Consider the following 17,863-nt stretch of genomic DNA (forward strand, 5'->3'; position numbering starts at 1 on the left):
GGAGGAGGCTGTGGGAAACCATATCGAAAGCCTTGGAGAAACCCAGGTAGACAATATCCACCGCTCGCCCCACATCAACTGAGCAGGTGACTTTGTGGTAGAAGACGATCAGGTTTGTCAATCACAATTTGCCCTCGGTGAATCCGTGCTGGCTTTTCCCAATCACGTGCTTCATTTGACTTGCGATAGCCCCCAGGAGGATTCGTTCCATAACTTTCCCAGGGACTGAAGTAAGACTGATGGGCCTATAATTTCCTGGATCCTCCTTTAAGCCCTTCTTGTAGATGGGGGTGACATTAGCCTTCTTCCAGTCTTCTGGGATGTCCCCCGATCTCCATGACTTCTCAAAGATTGTGGAGACCAGCCTCGCAACGACGTCAGCCAGCCCTCTGAACACCCTTGGGTGGATAACGTCAGGGCCCATTGATTTGCAGGGGTCCAGCTCCTGTAACGGTTCTCATACCAGCTCTTCCTTCACTGACAGCGGGTCTGGGTTTGCATCAACCTGGATTTTTGTTCCCAAGGCCTGGGGCCCAACCGCGCTACAGGTACAGAAAGAGGTGAAGAAAGTGTTGAGAACCTCTGCCTTTTCAGCGTTCTCGGTGACTAATTCACCTCTCCTGTTTAACAGTGGGCAAGTATTTTCCTTCTGTTTCTGCTTGTTGTTTACATTTTTCACGCACGCAGCCGGCGCTTCCCACCAGCAACGCCATCGATTTCAACTGGACAAAACACTCCAGAGCTCCCTGCTGAGTAAAACCACAGCCCCGGCCCTTAACCTACCACGGGGTGGATCCAATGCCTCTGGACAGATGGGGCAGACCTGCAGAGGCAGCTCTCATTTCTGGGAACTGGGCTGAGCATTTGTGGCCGGAGGACCCCCCCGTGGTTTTGCACTGCAGCCAGGCACCTCCGGTGTCTGCAATGCTGCATTGAAAACAGCGAAGCAAACCTGGGGCTGCTGCAGCGCTGCCTTTGCCGCTGCGCACGTCAGATTGCTGAAAACCAGGAAAAGAGGAATTAAAGCAATAAAGTGCAAATGTCTGAGAACCAGGGAGCACTGAGATAAGGTACCTGAGCCAGCTTTCCTCTTCCTCCTGGTTAATCAGTGCTAATTGACTGATCAGGGCTCCCACCCCACCCCTGCTCAGAAGAAGAGAGGCATCTTGATGGATGTAACGTATTTGCTCTCAGAAAGCCGTTAGCATCCTTTCGAAAGCAGCTGGGCACACTTCCCAGCATAACAAGAAATCATCATTTAAGTGAGACAGAGGGCGGCTGCGCACCTACCAATTACTCTGATGCCTCTGCCCAGAGCGGGACCAACAGTGACAGTGCCCAAGTGCTGCTCAGGTGTGATGGCCATGTGCTGTCAAGTGCCTTGAAACCCTCTTCCTTGACCTTGTGCGGCACCGAGGCCTCTTGGTGCATTTAGCACGTGCCATCTGGGACAGCTTTTTCCATCATCCTTCCCCTGGGGGTGCGAGGGATTGGGAACACAAAAATGGTATGGGGACCTGGTATTTCTACCAGGGGCTGGAGGGGCACTGGGGAGGATGGCAGGCGCCAGAGAACGGGGCAGGGAGGGGGCCGGAGGCACCCACCCACTGCCAAGGAAGGAAGCGGTGGTTTTCGTCAGCGGCAGGAGGGGAAATCCAGGAAGACGGCTGCTTCGTCAGTGCCTGAGCCTCCCAGGGGGCCACGTCATCTTGCTGAAAAAGGAGCTCATGTGCTGGGAAAGTTAAAAATTGACTTGAGGTTATTTAGTCACTGGCCACAAGCTGATAGTGGGATTACGGGCATGAGTGTGACGCCCCCGCCAGCACCCGCCGCGCGGCACCCGGGGGACAGGCTGCTTTTGCTCTCGCGTGCCTCGTCCCCTCTCGGCCCTGGCAGTGTGGTACAGGGGACGTGCAGTTGTCGGCCCTTGAAAGGCAGCTTCAGCCAGCCAGAAACCCTGCCACTGCGCTCCCCTCCCCTGCCGCAGCAGCGGCAACACCGGCCTCTCCTCTGCCTGCACCCAGCTCTGGCGCTCGGGCACGGCCACCCTGTATGCCACTGGCAGCCTGCGGAGAGAGGGGCCATGCTGGGGGACGAGGACATACCTTGGGGACATGCCTGGGGACTATGCCTGGGGGATGAACCACTGGGCTGGTGGGAGGTGGGAGCAGGCTGAGGCTTTTTAATTCAGTTATTCCCATCCAACTGCGAGCAATCTCGGACATCCCTCCAGGGCACCGTGTGGTTTACAGGTGAGGCTGTCCTCAAGTGTCATCGTTTTGCACATTTTAACACAGAAAGAAGAGCACCCCCCACTCTGTGCCACAAGAAAGGGGATGGCAGGACCCCAAGAGACCTCAGCCCCGCTGGGCAGAGGGGCAGTGCTGCCAGGAAAATAAAGTGACTTAAAAGGTGCGGCAGCGTCCTCCTTTGCTCCATGAGGGTTGCAGGACATGACCATTTTGGGGGTCAGCAAAAGGAGATCAGCAGTTCTGGACAACCTTCCCTGTTCTGCCATTACCTTCTTTTTAAAACCTCTGAAGGGTGCGAAGCAGCAGGGAGGAAGCCAGAGAAGCAGTAAAGGCTGTGATCTGAGATCTGTGTGCCATCGATTCGTTGCTTCCAGAACGGGGATGGCAATTAACTGTCTAAAAAGTGGAGCATGAAGGAGAGCTCAAGGAAAGAGCAATCAGCTTTTTCACATCGAATAAGCCGTTCTGGATTGCTGTGGTCACCTACATGGTACAAGACATCATGGGACAAAAAGTTGGGAGCGACAACTTTCTTAAATTCCCTTTTAAGTCACATAACCCAAATGTGACTTTCCACCGCATGTTGTTTTGGGGGGATAAGCTGCCCAGGTCTGGAGGGAGGATTCTGCAGCTTCCAGGAGAAAGGACCTCTCGGGATGTAGGCTTGTAACCAGCAGCTTGAATTCAGCCTGTCAAATAAACATGGGTTAGATTCAGGCTAAAGTAGTAATTGTACAGGTGAAATAAGAGCGGTCTCCAGATCCACGCAGCTTGAACTCCAGGGGAAGCTGAGCCCATCCTCACACGTTCAGTCCCGAGATGTAGTGAAGCAGAGATCAGCAGCAAATTCTGGACATGAATCAGATGTTTCCAGAAACATATGCGATTTTTGAGATCCGGCTTCTGGTTCAAGCCCACCTGTAATTTATAGTTCTACTTTTCAAAAGAGAAGGCAGTGGTTTTGGGCAGAGTGCCAGGCTGGAACAGCTTCAGGCTCAGCAACAGACCTTGCATGAACATAGGCACATTTCCAGTGACCTCATTTTTTGGAAGGGCTGCCCTCTCTCCTTGTCCTCAGTGGATGGTCCTCTTTTGAATATCCGTTGGCTCCCTGTTTGCATCTTTACTCTTAAGATTTTGAATGCGAAACACCAGTTAGGACATACACCACCTGCAAGAACATATTGCTGTGGCAAAGCCCATGAAACTTCAGGGAGTGTTAATTAGCCATAAAGCTCTTGAGCCAACCTTCTGTAAATGGTGTCATAGGGCTATAATTCTCCATTCAGCTCTCCAGGCAGGGTCCTGCAGATAGGCTCTTGTTCCCTTCTGGATTGTTACTGGATTTTAGAGAAATGCTTCGATCCTTGTGGCTGCCAGAGAAACTAATATCTAGACAGGTCTACCTGGCAGGCTCTGTCGCACAGTGCGCCGAGCGCTCCAGCCTTGGTCCAGCAAAGTGACAACATGCCCCGTATAAAGCACATGAAGATTCCCGCAGAAGTCAGCATAAGGGGCCAGAACCCTCCGGATCAGGCCACTGGCAACCCATGAAGGAGGAGCCATCAAGTGGCAAATACTGCTATCGCTGGATATGGTTCTTCAGAGTGATGAAGTGGTGAGTCACGGTCCAAGCGGTCAGTTCCCAGTCCGTGCACCTCTGGTTTGTAACACTAGTTTTCACTGCAAACATTTTAAGTTGCTCCAGTATGTGCCTCACCCTTCTTATTTATAGGAATTAGTACGGCATTTCATGGAAAAAAAAAGGGCTTCCTATTAAAGCAAGGAAACGATGACAAAGCAAGAGATATCGGTGGTAAAAAAAAATACAGCTTGCCTAGCAAAACAGCTACCCTATTATCTCATCAACATGGCACAGACAGGAGAAATTATAAATAGCAGCAGTGGTAATGCCTGGGAGTTGCATCTTGGCACTGCTGCCTCTGGCCACCTCTTTCTGGCTCCCGTTCACAGTGACGTACGAGGGCAGGGATAGCAGCTAGATGGAAAATCCCCGTCAGCTCTCTGACCCCGTGCTCCGGCAGGGCAGGCCCCGAGCCGAGCGCTCGCGGGGGACGCAGCAGGCAGGCGTACCACTGACACTCGATCCTAGTCGAAACAGCAGCGGAGAACAAGGCTCTTTTGTTAGGAAACGCAGATTTTCTTGGTGCAACTAGCTGAAAGGCACAAGGGAAAGAGCCGGAGGATGGAGAAGGTAATTGGTTTTAACTGGTTGTCCTGATACTTGAGGTGATGGTGTATAATGCAGCCTTGGCTACGATAATCCCTGTTCACAGCAGGGAGAAAGGCTTTCTGCCATTGCTATGATATTGGACTAAAGAAAGGCAGGAGGGCTGGCTCTCATACCAAAGCTGGGAATGGGGGTATCATTTATTCATTTCTATTGGGAAGGCTTCATTAAGAGCGTAACTGTGTTTATAGTGGAGGAAACAGCCTGTACACCATCCTGTTGCTTGGGAAGACAAACGCCATCACTCCGAGCATCCTCCCTTCCTTCTTCTTCCCCCAGCTTTATTTGCTGAGCATGACGTCATATGGTATGGAATATCCCTTTGGTCAGTTGGGGTCAGCTGTCCCAGCTGTGTCCCCTCCCAGCTTCTTGTGCACCCCCAGCCTGCTCGCTGGTGGGGTGGTGTGAGGAGCAGAAAAGGCCTTGGCTCTATGTAAGCACTGCTCAGCAGTAACGAAAACATCCCTGTGTTACCAACACTGTTTTCAGCACAAATCCGAAACACAGCCCCATACCAGCTACTATGGAAAAAATTAACTCTATCCCAGCCAAAAGCAGCACAAGCCCCAGATCCAGCCAGGCATTGCAACAGGCTCCCACTTTCTTTTGGGTTTCAGACCATCACATATCGCTGGGGTCATGCGCAGCAGATCAGTCCCAGCTGATGGTTCAGCTGATGGACAGTAACTTGGGAGCTTCGGTAATCTGAACCATGTTACCTTGTTCAGGGTCAGGCCAAGCTCAGCAGGTGGATAGGAACTTGCTAACTTTTAACTTGACTGATTGCTTCAAATTCTGTGTCCCTAGCCTAAGATCTGTATTTTGCCAAGACACTCACCCCTGGCTCCAAAACTGAGGCAAACTTCCCTGCCCACCACCTATGTGAAGGTCGTCTGCATAAGGACCTTATCTCGTTGATCAAGTGAAAAGCGCTGAGTGCATCTCCTCCAGCCCACTACAGCCATGGACATTCGGAGCAGTCGCACATCCCAGAGGAGCTCCAACAGCGTCCCCCCACTTGCAGCAGAGTGCTGCCATCACAGCGCTGGCTGGTTGCCTGACACTCCAGAAAATAAAAGGTAACTGGGCCAAAAATATAGGCACAGCTTATTTCCAACAGATGCCCTCGCTGACACGTTAGTTGCGACACCTACTGATGTTCAGTATGGAAATTATCCTTGGGTGCGGATGCACGGCACTCTCCGTTTCGTGACTGGCACAAGGAGGCAGCGTGTGCTCCAGCCCCTTGATGGGACGCGAGACATTCTGCGCCAAATATGAGACCAAGCTCGGACTCCTCTGCTCCCATTTTCTCTTCAAAGCTGATTTCCTCAGTGACTGAGAAAGAAATCATGCAGAATCTCCACAATGACAATAGGAAACGGTTAAAAAACAGGCTGTGGCTCAAAACCACTGGCCCGGTAGCTGCTTGCAGGTGGAGGGCTGGGGCACAGGAAGCCATGCCGGGCTCTGAGAGCTGGTGGTTCATGTTCTGCAACCATGTCCTGGCCACAATCCTCTGTGCCAGCAGAGAGTGGGGCAGCGACCAAGGGGCTCCAAACAGCTGAGCGAGAGACAATCCAATAATGAAATTAAAAATACAAAAAAAAGTAACTCGGAGAACAGGAAACTTTTGGGTGGGGCTTTTCTTCTGAACATCTTGCAAAGGGGAAAAGGAGGATGAAGAGAAGCCATTTGCAGAAGCCTGTGGCGTAAGCAGTGCAAGGGGAGGAAAGGGAGGCTGCAGAGCGCTCCACCACCAGGAGCAGCGCTGGTGGTGAGCTGAGCAAGGGGTTTCACCCACCCAGGCAGTTGGGTTCAGCTCTCCCCATGGCCCTTGGGCTGGCATCAAGTACTTTCTGCAGGTTGCTCAGAGATTCTCGGAGACAGCCTGAGACTCTGCCCTGCCTGCACTATGTGCCGGCAGCCTGTTGCCTTAGCCAGGACTCAGTATCTCCAGCAAATCTTCTTCCACCATGTTTTCTTCCCCCGAGGCACAGCCAGGGGATAGCAGTGTGGAAGGAGTGCAGGGTGCCCGCCTGCTCTGACTTGCTCTGTTTAGGTTAACGGCAAACCCTTTCCTTCAGGGAATGGAGCTGCACAACCGGTTGTGTATTCCAGCCTCCTGTGGTTTCTCGCCACACAACCCCGCTTTCTGAAAAACTAAGTGATATATGTCAGGGCCCCTGTTTGCTCCTTGGCAGTGGGAATTAGTGGGTAAATCCTGGCTATAAAAATGCTGGCTTTCATGGGGGCCCTGCAATAAGAACAAAGATGGAAAGGGGACAGGCAGGAAAACTGAAGTGCTGAGATGGGCGACAGGTACGGGTAATGGGACATCGGGTACAGGGTGGAGGTAAATCCCTTTCCAAGATAATAAAAAGCAGAAAAGAAAGCCTTTCATCAGCGTGCTTCAGCCCCAAATAGCCACGTTTGGCTACAGTGGCAGGTTTCATCTATCACGAAGAAGTGAAGGTGGGGCAAACACGTAGAATTACACACAAAATAAGGAAAGCCAAAGCTAATCAGCAGCAGAGCTTCCTGTGGAGTAGTCTGTGTTGGGACACTCGTTGGTTCTTCTGGGGCAGAATACAGGATTGTTTTCACTCTCAAAATCGACAGGATTACTCAGAAAGTGAGAATGAAGAGCTCTGGAAAGCCAGCCCTGTTTTTCAGCTCCACATTCCCTTAGCCCAAGGGTAGCTGAGGATACTTCTCCTAAGGAGCTGTTCTCCTTAGTTTCTGTGGCGATTTTTGCGATGACTTCCACCTGGATTTGGGAAGTTTTTGGATTATAATCTGGCAACATCCTGGCTGTGCCCCTGTGGAGAAATTAAGCTGTTAAGTCCGAGCTGCCCAGCCAGGTCTTATGAAAATGGGGAGGGGGATTGCTTTTATGCAAAACAGCTAAGCCAACAATAACTTGGTTTTGAAGATCAGTAACCTGGCTGCAGTGGCACTGTTGCAGGAGGTGGTGGTTGTTGTTATCCTCCTTTTCACTTCAGGGAGGCTGTGCTGCTGCCACGCAAAGTCGGCTGCAGCACTAGGGAGCACAGGGACTGCTGAACAAAACCCGCCGTGAGCCCCACAGGGCAGTGCTGTCAAAAAAGAGACGGAGGAGTTAGAGCTCGCCCAGCCCTCCCTGTTCAGCTACGCTAGCATCAGCGCCCTCGGGCTTTGTACTTTGCTAACACAATACGGAAGATGATTTTGGATCACTGTGCTCACTGTTTAGTGCAGATCCCTTGGGAGTCTGCCAGCGCGCTGTACTGATACCTGCTTATTCATGCCCATGCAGCGTGCACTATAGGCAAAGAGCATGAAAACATCAGCAGCAGAGCTGGAAGGTGCAGCTGGATGAAACAGGCTTGTTCTTATGGAGAAAAATACCTAGCACAAAAAAAAAAACTAATAGAAACCAGTCTATATCCTTGTGACTATCAAAGCCCTATTGTTTGCCTTTGCTGCCTATCCAAATCAAAGTGTATTTCTGCCTATCCAAATCAAAGTGTATGTTCCCGAAGACTTTCACACTCAAGTCCTCTGAAGTACCTGAGCATCCCTGCTCTCTGCAGCGTCATCTGACATGTGGAAGACCTTCACAACTTGCAAGAGGCACAGCCCAGGCTGAGAGCAGGGGAAGATGGCAGCAGCAGATTCCCACCAGGTGAAGATCTGCACCAGGGCGGCCATCCCCGTGCTGACTGGACCTCCCCTCCAATGCTGCATGCCCAGCTCTGTGTCACGTTTGGCAAAGCTGCCAGGTGCCTCTGTGCCACAGAGTGCATCTACGTGACTCAATCTCTGGCACCCTGCAACAGCCAGAACCATTCGCCACTTTTCTGAGCTGTGGATGCATTTTTAGTCTGCATTTCATAAAGGCAAGAGGCTTGTATAATCCCGAGGCCTGTCAGCTTGTTTCTTCCCCCAGTATCAATCAAATTTAGCCGAGATGCCTCAGATATACTGGAGTTCCTATAAATTTACTGACAATCGGTGGGCAGAGAAAGACAGACACCCATATCAGTGACCCTGTCCATGGAAAGGGAGGCCAAGCTCACCTGGTAGGAGCTTGGTTTGATGGCAGACGACATGCCACTCAGCACATGCACCAGCCACCCCTCAGCACGTGGCCGCTGGAGCGGCCATGCCACCGCCTGCCTCTGGCCCAGCAGCCGCATTGCTGGCAGCGAGATTTAGCGGGCAGAGCAGCTCAGGAGCCTGGTTTTATCAACTCCACTGCTCAACAGCTTGTTTCCTGATGCTTTCAAAAAGTGGCAGCTTGCAGTGCATGAAAAGACTGTTCCTTTTCCTATGTTCATACGATACTTCTTTGGATTGTTTTTGCAATGTCATTTTTAGTAGCTGTTTCTATTTCATTTTCCTCTCTCTTTGGGTTTAACTGCACTCATGCTACTGCAGTTAAGAATCACTGGCCATTTAATGGTTCACCTTTCATTTTAAGCAGCCACATTTAGAGTATCGCTTGTCCATAGGACTTTGCCACATCCTCAATGGCTAACAGCTAACGTCCTGTGCTTGTTCAAGGAGCTCTGTTACTCGTACACATAGAGCAAGTACAGATCTGGGGGGAAGGCAGCAGGAGAGTGAGTGAGTGCAGCAGGAACTGGGATGGAAGAGTTTGCCTCAGAGTAGCTGAGGATGCTCCCCAGACTATGCAGTCCAAGCAAAGGGAGTATCACAGCTGTTTTCAAAGTCCTTGCTTTGAGCTAAGCCTGCAGTGCTGGGCTAGATGTAATCCCCTCCTTGCTCCCTTTCTTCCAGCCCCATTTTGGATGTGTTGCACACAGCCCTGATGCCGTGCTTTGCCCTCCCCTTCTCCTCCCAGCCCTCAGCACAGTGTGGAGCAGAGCTGATGCTGCACCGCATCACACCCACGGGCACCCAGTTCTGGCCAAGGCTAAGCGAGGCTGGCGTTGCAATAGACTGCTGATAACTCACTTCTCTGGGTCTAGTCACCTGCGTCTGGCTCGCTCACTACATTCACCAAATACGTAAGCCTGGGGGAGGACGCCCTCACCAAGCATTCACCAGGAGGCTCTCGAGTGAGCTGGAGTGGAAACAAAACGCCATCACAACTAAGGGTTCGGTATTTCTCACTAAAACAGCCATAAGCTGTGCAGGTGCATGGAAGGTATGGATGGACACTGAGGACACTGAGGTATGGATGCTCGGAGCAGGGTGAACATTTCTAGAAAGCAGAAAAGCACCGAAATGTTCAGATACCTCCAAGCCACCCACAAGCAGCATCTGCCACGGGATCCAGCAGCCAGCGCTTTTGCTCTGCTCCTCTGCAGGAATAACTGGGACTCAAGTGGTCCCAGTTCAACACATGCTTGAAAATAGCAGTCTATTTGCTTCAGCTCCGCAGTGTCAAAGGAAGGCAGTGAGTCGTCGTCTTTCCTAGGAAGGGTAAGGAATTTGTACAGTGTTATGTCATTTGCTAATTTGTGCATTACCTGGCATTTTACCTCGCATTACCTGGCATTACCTTGTGCATTACCTGGGGCTGCAGGTGACTGCAGGTTTGACTCCCATACCAGAGGGAGCAGAGTCCCTCTCAGCTGGGAGGAGAAGCTGTTGAGGGCCCAAGGACCCTCCCTGTGGTCATCTCGATGGGTAGGAGAGCTCCTGCTTCATTTCCAGGCCAGCTCTCCTCTTCCTCTGCTCACTGACTTTGTTTCTTTGCAGACTCATACAAAGCCCAAGGGGGAAGAAGCTAACTGGGCAAGAGGGATGGAGGCAGTTCTAGGAGTCTAAATTGATGCCCTTACAAGACACAAAAATGAAGTGTGTTTTCTCTAATGCTGATAACGTGGATTTGGGCCTTCAGAGAGACCAAGGTGCTTAGCCAGAGACCCACCATCTATTTTCCACACTAGTTGGGCCCTGCCCTTTTGTTGGGAGAAATAGGACAGAAGCCAAACGTGTTAGATGTTAAATCCTGCCCCAGGCACCTCTTAGGGCTCTCAGTGGAATCCCTCTTGCTCTGGAGGAGGGTCTGCTCCCTCTCCTTCTGGCAGTCATTGAAATCCTCTTCCCATCAGATCACTTCCCAGCCCCAGGGCCTGAAGTCCCTCTTGACACAACATCTCTCTCTCCAGTTCTTTCGCCAACAATCAGCCCTTTCGTCTCTCTCCTTCCCTTCCACTCTCCCCCTTTTTTGGATAAAACAGGGTGACCAAACAATTAGTGCTAATTATTCTTCCAGAATTGTGCTACAAAGGACATAGTTTCACAGGACGCCAGAAGGCCAATTAACATTTTATCAGCACTGGAACAGTCTCCCTTTATCCCTGCTGCTTATCTTGTGTCAGCTCTGACTCTGCGAGCAGATTTAAGTCACTAAAACATCCGAAACTAACTCATTGCAGAAAAATCCCCGAAAAACCCCAACCCTACAACCAACCTTAGGAGGGAAGTGATCAGGACTGCATGGGCTGGAGAAGGGGAGAAAGACGTGAGGACAAGGGAAGAAGGAAGCAGCAAAGGGGAATGGTCCTTCTCCTCTCAGTGGCAGCAAGTCACTGGGTATGTTCAGCTGCCGGTGGAACCACAAATGGTCAGTCAGTGCCCTCTAAAGGATGGCCAGGCAGGGCCACGCTCCCAGTCCTCTCCGAAAACACCAGGTTTGGCCATGTTGCGTCCCGACTGTAACCCAAAATGCATTGGAAGCCACAGACACCACAAAATGCACCTGAACTGAACAATTATTACGATATATAGAATCATAGAACCATTTAGGTTGGAAAAGACTTTTAATATCATCGAGTCCAACCTAACAATGGCAGTACCCCACTTCCCACCTCTTACAGGTAAAAGCATTATTATAAGGCAGTTATTAATTGCCAGTACGATCTTTTTGAACTGAGAGAAAAACTGCTGTGGCGTCAGTGGTGGAGAGGGGAACAGGGTCAGCTTTGGCCAGAAAGCCCATGTCATGCTACAGGCAAGCTGGCCGGCTCCTTTCACAAGTGACGGCCACAGTTTGATGATACAATAAATTGAGCTGTAATGTCCTAAAATTGGGTTAAAAGCAGTGTGTGACATGAAGCACTCACTTGATATAAACTCCTCATGATGGATCAAATTTGTCCAAACAATCATAAAGGTTTTACTCCATAGTAGCAAGCTTTATGCAGGTCCTGTCACCATGTGTCCAGGCCAGGGTTTCATGGCACCTCGTACAGCTACCTTGAAGGTTTCGTCATCGGTTCCTTCCTGCTCTCCACCTGCCCCTTCAGTGTCACGACATCCTCGGTGTCACCAGCTTCCTTCAAATGCAGAGTCTTTCAATCCTGTTTGCACTTTCTCTCTGGCCACCCGCTATATGCAGGTCTTTTCCTGCCTCAGATCTCAGGTCTTGCATCCAACTCCTCCAGAAGATGTTTGCCCAGACCCTCCTGCAACTGATGCAACAGTTTCAAGTCACCCTGGAAGGTGAGGGCAGCACCGAAATTGCGCTGGCAGTGGGAGATGGGAGCCTGGGAAGCAGATCTGCAAGATCCTGAGGTGGGTGCAGCATTGTGGAGCCAATAGGCACAGACCAAGGTGAGGAGTGAGAGTTCAATCAAGCCAGCACAGACTCTGTAAGACCTCATTCAAGCATGACCCTCATTCTGAGGGTCCCATAAGGGCTTATCGTCACTGGCCAACTCCTCATACCGTGCATGAGCAGCGTCTCCAAGCCCTGCACACGCCTTCCTCGGCAGGTATCCTTCCCATCCCACGCTGCTGCCACAAACCCACCCCCAGTGCAGCAGCACCAGGCTGCAGGAGGCACTGCGTGGCCATCCACAGAGACTAGCCCAGCCCCGCCACCTGGCAGCCACCCTGCCTCTCTCTGTCCTCTCCCTGGCTCAGTTTCATGCAGGTCTGTGAATCATATTCTACTTCAGTTTTGTTTTGCCTCGTTTTTCCTCTTTGTGTTTCGTTTTCAAACAGCCCTTGCACTTTTCTTTGGCTCACCACGTGAGTTGAGATAATTAGTTATGGACTGCCAGGGCCAGCAGGGCTGCGCTAGAGGAGCTGCAGGCTGACATTTCACAGCCAGCAGGGTTTCAGCATTGGGTTAGAAGATGCCAGGCTAGTGATTCAAAGGTGGCAGGACCACGATAAAATGGTTAAAGGGCCTGGACTGAGACCTGTGAGAAAAGTTTAGGGGGAAGCATCATCCATGGAGTAAGAAACACAGAAATATGTCCTGCATACGGGCAATCTCAAGTCATTGTGAACAGCTAAAGGACTTTATGTAGAGAAATTGGCCAAAGCATCCTTTGCAATTTGGTCCTTCCTGTTCTCATGGCAAATGAATGAACTGCAGCTGGTCCAGTGAAGGTCCATGTTTTCTCTCAGGCAACACACTCTTATGCTACTACCATTAGCCTTTTGCAAAGGGAATATACACACAAAATCCCCACAACACAAAAGGACTGGCACCCCATCATGCACACGGTGTGCATGTGGCAGAACAATAGCAACTTGCTCTGGAACAGGGACTGGCAGATTGGCACATGCTTGCACAAAAATCACTATCATGTGTATCTGCTAATTTAGCAATGCCCATCCAAAACAGATTACCTGTTCATGCCAGAGCTCACTCTAGTCTGACCCCCTCACAGATCCAGCACCACAAGACCAGTATGAACACTTTCCAATGCATACCCTGCAAGAGAGACATGGCTTTGTTAGGAGAAAAGTAGTTGCAAAAAAAAAAAAAAGGGAAGAAAGAAAAGAAAAAATATGTTCTGCACTTCCACTGGGAATAGAAGGAACCGCAAAAATGGGAACTCAGGTCAGACATTAGGAAAATAATTTCCAAGTTAAGGAGAGTAAGGCCCCGGAATAGACTGCCTTAGAGATTACTGAATTGCCATCCTTGGAGGATTTCTATGAAAAAGCTTGAAAAATCTCGGTCGGCATGATAAAGTGTTCTCACTTGGGGAGAGAATGGACTAGGACGCTTACCATGCTTCCTTGTTGTCTCTTTTTTTCGCCCCACAATTCTGCATCTTTAACAGTCTACAATATGTCATAATCTAGGTGTTTGCATAAAAATATGGCAATAACTCATTTCCCCAAGTATACAACGCTTACCAGTCACTGTGTGGCACTTCAAGGACACTGAGGAACAGCAGCATGATACTCAAATGTTTTTGCTTCAAGTACTTTGGCTCTTAAGGAAGAAATACTGCAGCTAGTATGAAGGGAGCGAGCCTTAGACTTAAGCAATTCTGATTCTAGCTAGTAAAGGGCAGAGGGAGAGAGAAACACTAACCTGTTTTTCACAATACCTCAATTTGAAGGTTTCTAAGCAAGGGAGATGGACTGCATCTGGCAGAGGAGGACAGGGAAACAGAGCAGAGGATGTGGCTGAGAGAAGGTGGCTGTATTAGGAACAGGGACAGAGCAGCACAAAGCTCACTCTCAGGGAAGGAAGAAGGGGTGAGAGACGAGAACCAGGGGAAGACCCGGAGCAGCTGAGCCTATCCCGCAGGGCAGCCGGTGACAGCCAGGCACAGACTCCCCCTGCTCTTGCATTGCACTGTCCCTCTCCTCCAGAGCGAGCCTTCCCAGAGCAGCTCTATGCCCAGCCCAAGACCCCGCTCTAGGACCTCTTCCTTTGCCCATCCATCTTTCCAACCCTGGTAGCATCTCCCAAGGCTTAACACTTAACCAGTTCTTAGAATGAGAAGGGAGAGACAGAGAATACTCTTGCGGAGACATGAGGGGAAAAATGCTGCAATGTTCCTGACCAAACTCAGCTCAGTACCTTCCCATTCACCCAGCTGCATCAGAGAAAACAATCCCACCGCACAAACCTGTTGCTTTGTTTGCTTCAGGCACATTATAAAGTAATTAACTATTACCTTTCCCATGTCACAACTGCCCTGTTCGTTGCCAAAATGACTTCTCCTTCACAAGTTCAGCAAAGGAAACAACGTACAGTTCTTTGTATGAGTGAAGAAAACTCATCAAATAGCCCCAAAAATAAGAAAGCAAAACTGCTTTTGCCCACATTCAAAAAGATTCAAAATACAGAGCTCTGAGGTCTTGATGTAAGTTCTTTTCCTTTTTTCATTAAACAAATTACTCAGAATTTGGGATTGGCTCTGCTCAAAAGATTATCTAGTGCTGAAAAGCCTATCTGGACTAAGTAGGCTACCAAAAGCAAACAGCGTTATCAGCGAGGCACTCAGTGTAAAGAAACTGCCACTCCCCTCCAAGAGGTACACGTTCTTCCTTATCTCTTTACACAGACCATCAAGGTTTTAGCTTTCACAATGCAATTTTAGCACATGCCATTGCTCTGTAGCTAAACAGAAAAGGAAAACGCTGACTTGTGAAAAAGATCATGCAGTTTCTGAACTCAGAAACACAGCATGTGTATTCGGAACAATAAAACTTTCTTTTTTAAATCAACTATCAGCTGTGTTAATTTAAAAAAAAAAATTGATCTTCGATATTAGCACTTTTCAGATACAATTTAAAAATGCTTCCTGTGGCTAACTACAAAGCTGGGTTTGCATCATTTCCAACAGTTTGGTGCAATCCTTCGTGTATCAAAAAGTCGTAATTCCTAGGCAACGGAGAGGAAATTTATTGAAGTCTGAACACATTTCAGTAAGTTCCCTATTTCCATGATAGTCTAGAATAAAAAATTAGTTGCATTCACAAATCATAATACCATTGGCACAAAAGAAAAACGTTGTATCTGCTTAGAGCTTTAAATTACAAGAGATATTTATTTAACTTTGGTAGAACTTACATTTAGAAAACACGTATCTGCATAGTCTAATATATTAATCAATTGCTGTGAGTGAAAAATGCTGTGTAAACTTTGCTCTTTTTCCTATTTGGTAGTTCTACTAACATTTAGCTGAAAGGAGGCAATGTGTCCATCAGGTAAGTCATCTTATCTGGACTGTGAAATACGTCAAAGATTTATAATTAAAGAATTATTACCCCTCATTCAATTCCTGTTTGGCCTAGATTCTCTGAAGCTGACAAAGAAAACACTTAGTTACGTCTTCCAGCTAAATCTCAAGCCTGGGGTTTCCAAAAAAGCAGTTTCTGTTAAGAAGACCAACTTCTATGCCCAGCCACACACATGTAACACCTGCAAGTGGGCATACACTGGGTCTGGGCAATAAGCCCAGCTGACGAGACAAGCGTGCTACCGCAACTTTTATCAGCCACCATGTAGAACTTGAGATCAGCAGAGCTAAAATGGATCTTGGAAGGACCCAGGTGAGAATATCAGGTAACACTCAAGAAGGGCTCTCCTGCCAGGATCCCATCCGGACCCCAAACCTCACTCGGTGCTCTGGACTGCAGTTCTGGGTGGGCAATCGGCAGAACCAAGCATGCAAGTATCTAAGTCCTTCATGAGATTTAATCCTAAATGACTAGCAGAATTTGCCAGCACCAAAATCTAAAGCTTAATGCAAATCTTGTGCCTCAACCACAAAACCATCCTTTGTTGTTGCCTTAAAACACTTAGGCCACATCTTGAAAAATAAGTTTAATGTGTTTGTTATAGGAGGAGAACAAGATAATTGTTTTGGGCACCATCAGCTATATAGTTATACCTACCTCCTGCTGTGAAGCTTTTTTCTCTCCTAAAGGCTATCCAAGTTTCCCATTTAACACTTTGTGATAGTATGGAGGTGTGGGGGGAATAGGCAGCAAAACTTTTACTGTTACATCCTTGCTTCAAGTCAAAGCAAAATGAGCGCAATCTATGAGGGCAAGACGCAAGAAGCATATTATTTTGCTGAAAGAAGAAATACTAGAAATGTTTAATTAGAAAGTTCCAGTGCTTTTGAACAACAATTTGAACTTTGCTGGATATCCATCTAAGGTTAAAAGTACATTTTAACTGCCCCAATAGCATTTAGTGTTAGACAACTCTGAAGTCGTACATTGTTAAGAGGCTAAGAGCAAGATCACCAAAAAGTCCTTCTCTGCGGAACAAAACTTGCAATTTTTTTTTTTTTTTTAAATTGGGCACAAGAGAAGAAATGCCCTATCATGCTCTGGGCTCTTTCTTGCCATCATCCAGGAGCACTGAGGACAGAAACAGTGTGACCTAACTCACATGAAAAAGCAAGAACATGCCTAGACAAAAAGAAACATGTAAGAATATGCCCAGGTATCAATGACAGAGAAGTGCGAAAGAAACAGCAGTATGAAAAAGGACAGTCTGAGGAAAGGAGGTATGCTGAAGAACAGAACCAGGTAAGGAAGGGAGAGAGCAGAAACGGGAACAGTACACAGTACATCCTAGGGAGGGCATTATAAACCAGTATTTAAACCAGAGATTTTTATTTTTTCCTATAAAAACACATCAAACCTCACTATAAGATACTGTCGACTCTGGCAGTTTGCTTTATTCGTCTGACAGAAGTAACCATTGTTATAGTAGGGCCAGCAGAAAAGAAAATGTTCATTTGTCAGCTGCTTCAAATGTGAAGTCACTATCTCAGTTTAAAACACCAGTGCGGGGGTTGGGGGTTGCACGACGATGTCATACTTTGCGGTGAATCAGATGGGGAGATGCCAGTTCTGCCGTGGGTTTGGTGACCTCCAACAAGAGGCAGTAAAACTGCAGCAGCTGCTGAATGCAAGTGGAATCCTTCACATGTGACAGCAAAATTCCACAAGTACTCCCTCCTACGGCTCTATTTAAACCTGAGATGGCAAATGCTGGTGAAAGCAAAATAAAACAAGATACGAAATATAAAACAATAAAAGAAGATACGAAAATGCAGACAATTCTTCCTCTGTTGAAACTACATTAAAAAAAAAACCAAAACAAATCAAAAAACCCAAAAACCCCATACACAGAAAAAAACCTACATTAAACATAAAAGAGCTGTTATCTCCAAGACTTCTGCAAATCTAAGATCTGGCTTCTTTCCTGACATTTGTACTAATTTGCTTAGCAGGAATGAAGCACATTTGGTTTGATTCTATTCTTTTGTGAGAATCTGAAACACATTTAATTAGTTGGCAATAAAAAACCCACAGAATTCTAAAAGATAGGAAAATACTTTCCTTTTTTGTGAAAGGCTTCAATTTTTTAGGACTGGAGAAGCTAGCTAAAAATAAACCAGCAGTATGCTTGTCACAGGTTTTCTAAAATCCATAGGATTGCTGCTTCTCTCTGAAAAATTCTTTATATGGCACAAGTCACAATACTCATTTCACAAGGTTCTAATGGGACATTATTGCCATGTATCACCCCCCCAAACCGCCTAGAATAATGGCAGATGCCTTACACACACGTTAAAACTACAAAAAGATGGCCAGCTAATTCCCGACACTATTCAATCTA

The 17,863-nt window shown here is 48.2% G+C and overlaps 1 long non-coding RNA gene across 1 annotated transcript; it reads right to left on the minus strand.

Annotated features, from left to right (window-relative positions):
• Positions 1-4,427: 4,427 nt before the first annotated feature.
• LOC142078599 (uncharacterized) lies at positions 4,428-16,077 on the minus strand. Its single transcript, XR_012672286.1, has 8 exons — positions 14,394-16,077; positions 13,105-13,189; positions 11,586-11,933; positions 10,934-11,175; positions 10,028-10,293; positions 9,751-9,927; positions 7,448-7,601; positions 4,428-7,325 (listed from the first exon to the last, which is right to left on the minus strand). It is a non-coding gene; the product is annotated as an uncharacterized LOC142078599 (long non-coding RNA).
• Positions 16,078-17,863: the final 1,786 nt, after the last annotated feature.

The sequence above is a fragment of the Calonectris borealis genome, chromosome 2, assembly GCF_964195595.1.
Source record: "Calonectris borealis chromosome 2, bCalBor7.hap1.2, whole genome shotgun sequence".
NCBI lineage: Eukaryota > Metazoa > Chordata > Aves > Procellariiformes > Procellariidae > Calonectris > Calonectris borealis.